Source organism: Ranitomeya imitator, chromosome 7 (genome assembly GCF_032444005.1).
Source record: "Ranitomeya imitator isolate aRanImi1 chromosome 7, aRanImi1.pri, whole genome shotgun sequence".
In the NCBI taxonomy this organism is placed as follows: Eukaryota; Metazoa; Chordata; class Amphibia; order Anura; family Dendrobatidae; genus Ranitomeya; species Ranitomeya imitator.
The window spans coordinates 183,506,420-183,515,884 of record NC_091288.1 but is presented as its reverse complement, the minus strand read 5'-3'; the positions used below and the strand labels follow the sequence as shown (position 1 = coordinate 183,515,884).

Genomic DNA, 9,465 nt, shown 5'->3' with positions numbered 1-9,465 from the left:
CATCGGGTTACTAAGCGCGGCCCTGCGCTTAGTAACCCGATGTTTACCCTGGTTACCCGGGGACTTCGGGATCGTTGGTCGCTGGAGAGCTGTCTGTGTGACAGCTCTCCAGCGACCAAACAGCGACGCTGCAGCGATCCGGATCGTTGTCGGTATCGCTGCAGCGTCGCTTAATGTGAAGGGGCCTTTACACTCCCTCTAGTATAATTTGCCCCACAGTCCTCTATTCAGAATAATGTTCCAACATAGCCCTTAATACAGTATAATGGCCCCACATAGTCCTCCATATAGTATAATGGTCCCTACATTAAAAAAATAAATACTCACCTCTCCCCGGTGCCCCACTTCTCCACAGCGAGCACTGTGGAGCTTTTCACTGGTCAACACAACGAGAGCGGAATAGAGATGTTATTGAACCTGCTGCACTGAGATGGCAGGTGCAGAGGGAGAATGATGGCTGACGCTCCCTTCTTCACCATTGCTTTCAACTGCATTGGCATGAAGGATGCAAGTAAATATAAAAAAAAAGGGTGGATGACTTTTCTAACATGACATTTATATCAGAAGTGAATGTCATAAAAAAAACTGCTAAATTGCTTCCAACCGCACAAAAAATAGCATGTGCCCCCAAAATAAAATATTTCCAGACAAAATATTCCTCAATTTATGGAAACTTAAAAATGCTAGTGCATCTGAAATTTGAAGACAAAATAATGAAGGAAATCACTGCCATAATGCAGTTACTTACAGTGACGTCTGCTTCTATCACAACACGCTGCCGTACTGACTGCGGGCAGCCCCAGTGATATAGGAGGCAGAGATGTCAGCATCTTTTGGGGGCTCAGGTGCATCATGAACTTGTTGTAAAAGCCTCCATCTAGAACATTCCACCTGAGTTTTCTTTCTGTCTGTGACTTTTACATTATTACTTTCACAGCTTTGACATCCAGGCAAATATCTGAAGAATATCAAAGCTGAATGGAGAAAGGAAAATGCGATGTGCGATATGATGAGTGGTGCAAAGAGGACGTTCCTACAGGTAACTGCCCCAGTGAGGAGTCACCATTAAATAGAGCAGAGTCAATTTCTCCTCATTCACCAGACCGGAAAATTTTAGGCTTGAAGTTACATGTTATGTGTTTTCTCAGCTTTTTTTGCCATAGATTCCTCCATTCAGCTAAAATACAGATTATGTATGACTGAAAATGTAATATAGCAATATGTAATAAGACCGGTTGTGTATCTATAACTTGGATCTAAGCAGGGCTGAAGTTAGACAAAGTGGGGCCCTGGGTAAAGTTTCAAGTGGTGTCCTAAATGCTCACATATTGCACCATCACACAAACATTTCTGTTGTATTTACATGCGCTGAGTTCAGGCAGCTAAACAAGCGTGATCGAAAATATTGACATCGTTCCATGCTTCTTTCCCGGCCTCTTTAGGGTATGTTCCAACGTTCAGTACTTGGCAGCGCTTTGGATGCAGCAGATGTCCACTGCTGGCTATTGAACGTAGGTGATTCTGCATGTGTTCATTGAACTGTTCGGATTCACCGCATCCAATACATTGTACAGGTGAAATTTACCTTGCTAAGGCTCCTGTCTCCGCAAGATGAATAGATATGTGGCAGTCTGGAGAGACGTGACTCATGTCGGTCTCCGTGGTGAGCTGCGGGCATCGATGCACGCGTAGTGGGCATGGGATTTCTTGAAATCCGATCCACTATGCTGTTTCATCTGGATGCTGCAAAAGTACACAGCGTCCAACCTGTATCATTTACTGACCATGTTAACCTACCCTAACGCACGGCTGAGGAAGAATGATTGGTACAGATAGTCCTTGATACCGTATAATGCAGGTCTCATATAGTACATATAGTAAAATTCAGCCCCCACAGAGTATACTACAGCCCTCCTCAGAGTATACTGCAGCCCCCTAAGAGTATACTGCAGCCCTCCTCATAGAGTACAATGATGCCCCCTCAGAATATACTGCAGCCCTCATCGTAGAGTATAACATAGTCCCCTCATAGAGCATGATGCAGCCCTTTCAGAGTATAATGCAGCCCCCTAAAAGTATAATGCAGTGCCATCAGAGAATAATGCAGCCCCACTCACACACAGTATAATTCAGCCCCCCTCACACACAGTATAATTCAGCTCTCTCATAAACACACAACCACACAAAAATAATAATAATAACATACAGTATAGTGCAGCCCCCCCCACACACTGTATAGTGCAGTCCCCAACACACACACAGTATAGTGCATTCCCCCCACAAAAAGTATAGTGCAGAAGACACACACACGCACACTACAATGCATACACACACAATACTTACCTCTCCTTCTCATTCCCCCTGCTCTGGCTTCTGTGGACCGTATCAACTCCTCCTCTGGCACACGCTGAGTCAGAGGCAGAGGGGGAGTGATGGGAGATAGAACATCATCTGACATGCTCTCCTCCATCACTGCTTTCAACTATATCGGCATGTATGATGCTGATAAGTTGAATGCGGGGAGGTGCCAGACTCCTTTTACACACGGGCACAAGTGACGCAATATGATCAAGTCCTGCACTCTGTCACATGGATGATGGGGTGCCAGTGGTATAGAATAGACATAATTTGCACAGCACTCACTAAAAGATGCAATATGGAAACCAATTATTATTTATCATTCAACAAAATGGGGAGAGAGAAAAAATGTTCCAACATCATGAGCCAGTGCTTGTTACAGGCCAATATCTGCCTGTGTAAATGAACCCTTAAAGAAAACCTGTCAGCTACAAAAACGCTCTTTACCTGTAGATATAATGGTAACCTGTAGGTAAATAATATTTAACCCCTCTCTGACCTTGGACGTACTATCCCGTCGAGGTGACCTGGGCCTATCTGACCCTTGACGGGATAGTATGTCATAGCGATCGGCCGCGCTCACAGGGGGAGCGCGGCCGGGTGTCAGCTGCCTATCGCAGCTGACATCCGGCACTATGTGCCAGGAGCGGTCACAGACCGCCCACGGCACATTAACCCCCGGCACACCACGATCAAATATGATTGCGGTGTGCCGGCGGTATAGGGAAGCATCACGCAGGGAGGGGGCTCCCTGTGGGCTTCCCTGAGACCCCCGGAGCAACGCGATGTGATCACGTTGCTGCGAAGGTCTCTTACCTCCTCCTTCTCCTTACAGGCCCAGATCCAAGATGGCCACGGCATCCGGGTCCTGCAGGGAGGGAGGTGGCTTCACAGCGCCTGCTCAGAGCAGGCACTGTGAAGCCTGCAGCTGTGCATGTCAGATCGTTGATCTGACACACTGCACAGCAAGGTGTCAGATCAGCGATCTTACACTATAACATGATGCCCCCCCTCGGGCAATGTTATAGTGTAAAAAAAAAAAAATATTCCAATGTGTAAAAACAATTTTAAAAAAATTCCCAAAATATTCCCCCCCCAAAAAATATTGTTCCTCTAAATACATTTCTTTATCTAAATATATCTATAAAAAAGCAATAAAAGTACACATATTTAGTATCGCCGCATCCGTAACAACCCCACCTATAAAACTATATCACTAGTTAACTCCTTCAGTGAACACCGTTAAAAAAAAAAAAAAACGAGGCAAAAAACAACACTTTATTCTCATATCGCCAAACAAAAAGTGGAATAACACGCGATCAAAAAGACGTATATAAATAACCATGGTACCACTGAAAACATCATCTTGTCCCGCAAAAAATGAGCCACAACACAGCATCATCAGCAAAAAAATAAAAAACTTATAGCCCTCAGAATAAAGCAATGCAAAAATAATTATTTTTGCTATAAAATAGTTTTTATCGTATAAAAGCGCCAAAACATAAAAAAATATATAAATGAGGTATCGCTGTAATCGCACTGACCCGAAGAATAAAACTGCTTTATCCATTTTACCAAACGCGGAACGGTATAAACGCCTCCCCCAAAAGAAATTCATGAATAGCTGGTTTTTGGTCATTCTGCCTCACAAAAATCGGAATAAAAAAACGATCAAAAAATGTCACGTGCCCAAAAATGTTACCAATAAAAATGTCCACTCGTCCTGCAAAAAACAAGACCTCACATGACTCTGTGGACTCAAATATGGAAAAATTATAGCTCTCAAAATGTGGTAACGCAAAAAATAGTTTTTGCAATAAAAAGCGTCTTTCAGTGTATGACGGCTGCCAATCATAAGAATCCGCTAAATAACCCGCTATAAAAGTAAATCAAACCCCCCTTCATCACTCCCTTAGTTAGGGAAAAATAAAAAAAAATTTAAAATATGTATTTATTTCCATTTTCCTGCTAGGGTTAGGGCTAGGTTTAGGGTTAGGGCTAGGGTAAGGGCTAGGGTTTGGGTTAGGGTTAGGGTTAAGGCTACAGTTAGGGTTGGGGCTAAAGTTAGGGTTAGGGTTGGGGCTAAAGTTAGGGTTAGGGTTTGGATTACATTTACGGTTGGGAATAGGGGTAGGATTAGGGTTATGGGTGTGTCTGTGTTAGAGGTGTGGTTAGGGTTACCATTGGGATTAGGGTTAGGGGTGTGTTTGGATTAGGGTTTCAGTTATAATTGGGGGGTTTCCACTGTTTAGGCACATCAGGGGCTCTCCAAACGCAACATGGCGTCCGATCTCAATTCCAGCCAATTCTGCGTTGAAAAAGTAAAACAGTGCTCCTTCCCTTCCGAGCTCTCCCGTGTGCCCAAACAGGGGTTTACCCAACATATGGGGTGTCAGCGTACTCAGGACAAATTGGACAACAACTTTTGGGGTCCAATTTTTCCTATCACCCTTGGGAAAATACAAAACTGGGGGCTAAAAAATAATTTTTGTGGGAAAAAAAGATTTTTTATTTTCACGGCTCTGCGTTATAAACTCTAGTGAAACACTTGGGGGTTCAAAGTTCTCACAACACATCTAGATAAGTTCCTTGGGGGGTCCAGTTTCCAATATGGGGTCACTTTTGGGGGGTTTCTACTGTTTAGGTACATTAGGGGCTCTGCAAACGCAATGTGACGCCTGCAGACCATTCCATCTAAGTCTGCATTCCAAATGGCGCTCCTTCCCTTCCAACCCCTCCCATGCGCCCAAACGGTGGTTCCCCTCTTATGGTCTGGTGATTAAGGAGCGACATGCGTCTAGCTCTGAGCAGGTGGCAACTATACTGACCGCAGTCCCTAAGCTTAACACAACACTAGAAGCAGCCGTGGAATGCTCCTAACACTGCCTATGCATCTCGTCACAGCCGGAGAACTAACTAACCCTAAAGATAGAAGCAGGAAACCTATCTTGCCTCAGAGAAAATTCCCAAAGGATAGATTAGCCCCCCACAAATAATGACTGTGAGAGGAGAAGGAAATGACATACGTAGTATGAAACAAGATTTAGCACAGGAGGCCACTTCTAGCTAGATAGGAAAAAGTACAGGACAGAGAACTGTGCAGTCAGTAATAAAAACTAGAAAAAGTCCACCGCAGAGAAATGCAAAAATCTCCACAACTGACTAAAGGTGTGGAGGGCAAACTCTGCTGCCCAGAGCTTCCAGCCTAGCTGAATAGATCCATACTGATAAGCTGGACAAATGAACAAAACATAGAAAGTGGAGAACCACAAGTCAAAAACAAGAGAACTGCAAAATAACAAGCAAGGACTTAGCTTTTGCTGAATTGGTCAGAGTGTCAGGAAAATCCTAAGAGCAAAGACTCCAGGCAGGAACAATGACAACTGGCATTGAATGAGGGAAAAGGCCAGACTAATATAGCCGAGCCAGAAAGACGATCAGTGAAAACAGCTGCAGAAGCTAAATCCAAGAAGCAGCCATACCACTCAAAACCACAGGAGGGAGCCCAAGAACGGAATTCACAACATTCCCCCCACATATGGGGTATCAGCGTACTCAGGACAAATTGGACAACAACTTTTGGGGCCCAATTTCTCCTGTTACCATAGGAAAAATACAAAACTGGGGGCTAAAAATTAATTTTTGTGGGAAAAAAATTTTTGTTTTATTTTTACGGCTCTGCATTATAAACTTCTGTGAAGCCCTTGGTGGGTCAAAGTGCTCACCACACATCCAGATACGTTCCTTAGGGGGTCTACTTTCCAAAATGGTGTCACTTGTGGGGGGTTTCTACTGTTTAGGTACATCAGGGGCTCTGCAAACGCAATGTGACACCTGCAGACCATTCCATCTAAGTCTGCATTCCAACTGGCGCTCTTTCCCTTCCGAGCCCTCCCATGTGCCTAAACGGTGGTTCCCCCCCACATATGGGGTATCAGCGTACTCAGGACAAATTGTACAACAACTTTTGGGGTCCAATTTCTCCTGTTACCCTCGGGAAAATACAAAACTGGGGGCCAAAAAATAATTTTTGTGGGAAAAAATTTTTGTTTTATTTTTATGGCTCTGCATTATAAACTTCTGTGAAGCCCTTGGTGGGTCAAAGTGCTCACCACACATCCAGATAAGTTCCTTAGGGGGTCTACTTTCCAAAATGGTGTCACTTGTGGGGGGTTTCAATGGGTAGAAACATCAGTGGCTCTCCAAATGCAACATGGCGTCCCATCTCAATTCCTGTCAATTTTGCATTGAAAAGTCAAACGGCGCTCCTTCCCTTCCGAGCTCTCCCATGCGCCCAAACAGTGGTTTACCACCACTATGGGGTATCAGCATACTCAGGACAAATTGTACAACAACCTTTGTGGTCCAATTTCTTCTCTTACCCTTGGGAAAATAAAAAATTGGGGGCAAAAATATGATTTTTGTGAAAAAATATGATTTTTTATTTTTACGGTTCTGCATTATAAACTTCTGTGAAGCACTCGGTGGGTCAAAGTGCTCACTACACCTCTAGGTAAGTTCCTTAGGGGGTCTACCTTCCAAAATGGTGTCACTTGTGGGGGGTTTCAATGTTTAGGCACATCAGTGGCTCACCAAACGCAACATGGCGTCCCATCTCAATTCCTGTCAATTTTGCATTGAAAAGTCAAATTGCCCTCCTTTCCTTCCGAGCTCTGTCATGCGCCCAAACAGTGGTTTACCCCACCTATGGGGTATCGGCGTACTCAGGACAACTTGTACAACAACTTTCTGGGTCCATTTTCTCCTGTTACCCTTGGTAAAATAAAACAAATTGGAGCTGAATTAAATTTTTTGTGAAAAAAAGTTAAATGTTCATTTTTATTTAAACATTCCAAAAATTCCTGTGAAACGCCTGAAGGGTTAATAAACTTCTTGAATGTGGTTTTGAGCACCTTGAGGGGTGCAGTTTTTAGAATGGTGTCACACTTAGGTATTTTCTATCATATAGACCCCTCAAAATGACTTCAAATGAGATGTGTTTAGCTAAGTAAATAAGGCAGCACACTGCATCGCTAAAATATGTAAACTTGAAATATGAAATTTGAACTGCATTACTGCACTAGAGATATGAAAAATGAGAGCTTTTAGCGCATAAAAATGGCCAATTTTATGTGTACCTGGTAGCCCCTTTACAGCATCTCTCTTATACCAGGTCCTAAACTTGCCTTACCTCGCTGAGAATAAACGTCTCCATCTGAATGGGTACATGTGAAAACCTCTTCCTAGACTAAAATTCTCTCTCTCTCCGCTAAAAAACCCGCTATAAAAGTAAATCAAACCCCCCTTTATCACCCCCTTAGTTAGGGAGAAATTAAAAAATTAAAAAAATGTATTTATTTCCATTTTCCCTTTAGGGTTAGGGCTAGGGTTAGGGCTAGGGTTAGGGTTGGGGCTAGGGTTAAGGATACAGTTAGGATTGGGGCTATAGTTAGGGTTAGGGTTTGGATTACATTTACGGTTGGGAATAGGGTTGGGATTAGGGGTGTGTCTGGGTTAGAGGTGTGGTTAGGGTTACCATTGGGATTAGGGTTAGGGGTGTGTTTGGATTAGGGTTTCAGTTATAATTGGGGGGTTTCTGTGTGCTATATACGAGTTGGCGACTCTGGGTTCAGCACCTGTTCACACTTAGTCTATGTTTGGATGTGCCGGTCAGGTTTTTGAAATGTATTCTTTAGCCTTCTGATCGTGCACTCCGCCTCCTAGCTTCAGGTGTTTTAATTACAGCAGGTCCAGTACCCCTCCACAGAGAGAGAGAATTTTAGTCTAGGAAGAGGTTTTCACATGTACCCATTCAGATGGAGACGTTTATTCTCAGCGAGGTAAGGCAAGTTTAGGACCTGGTATAAGAGAGATGCCGTAAAGGGGCTACCAGGTACACATAAAATTGGCCATTTTTATGCGCTAAAAGCTCTCATTTTTCATATTTCTAGTGCAGTAATGCAGTTCAAATTTCATATTTCCAGTTTACATATTTTAGCGCTGCAGTGTGCTGCCTTATTTACTTAGCTATATACGAGTTGGCGACTCTGGGTTCAGCACCTGTTCACACTTAGTCTATGTTTGGATGTGCCGGTCAGGTTTTTGAAATGTATTCAAATGAGATGTGGTCCCTAAAAAAAAAATGGTGTTGTAAAAATGAGAAATTGCTGGTCAATTTTAACCCTTATAACTCCCGAACAAAAAAAATTTTGGTTCCAAAATTGTGCTGATGTAAAGTAGACATGTGGGAAATGTTACTTATTAAGCATTTTGTGTGACATGTCTCTGTGATTTAATTGCATAAAAATTCAAATTTGGAAAATTGCGAAATTTTCAACATTTTCGTCAAATTTCCATTTTTTTTTACAAATAAACGCAGGTAATATCAAAGAAATTTTACAACTATCATGAAGTGCAATATGTTATGAGAAAACAATGTCAGAATCACCAGGATCCGTTGAAGCGTTCCAGAGTTATAACCTCATAAAGGGACAGTGGTCAGAATTGTAAAAATTGGCCTGGTCATTGACGTGCAAACCACCCTTGGGGGTAAAGGGGTTAAAGCATGTTAGGCTGTGTTACTTGGAAAGCGGCTACCAGGAGAAATTGAAGTTATAATTTCCCTGCAGCCGCTCGCTTCCAGTCACTGAGGTGTTGCATGGAGCTATAACACAGAGAGGTGACTCCTAGAGCTGTTGTGAATTCTGTGGCAGAGTTCACTCCTGTGGTCACAAGTGGTACTTCGGCTGATTCTCTCTGGGATCTTCCGTTTGTGGAGGAAAGTGGTACTGCAGCTTCTGAGTTTCCTCCCTCAGGTGATCTGGTGAGCTCGTTAGCTTCTTCTCTACTTAACTCCACCTGATGCTTTGATCCATGCTTCCTGTCAATGTTTCAGTGTAGGACTTGTTTTTTCCCTGGATCGTTCCTGTGGCCTGCTGCTCTGCAAAGCTAAGTTTTGCAATTGTTATTTTGTTGCTATTTTTCTGTCCAGCTTGCTTAATTGGTTTTTCTTGCCTGCTGGAAGCTCTGAGACGCAGAGGGACCACCTCCGTACCGTTAGTCGGTGCGGAGGGTCTTTTTGTCCCCTCTGCGTGGTTATTTATAGGT

The 9,465-nt window shown here is 43.3% G+C and overlaps 1 pseudogene; it reads left to right on the top strand.

Annotated features, from left to right (window-relative positions):
* The first annotated feature begins 960 nt into the window (after window positions 1-960).
* The window catches only part of LOC138646128 (zinc finger protein 208-like), a 162,721-nt pseudogene continuing 154,216 nt past the window's right edge, over window positions 961-9,465 (top strand).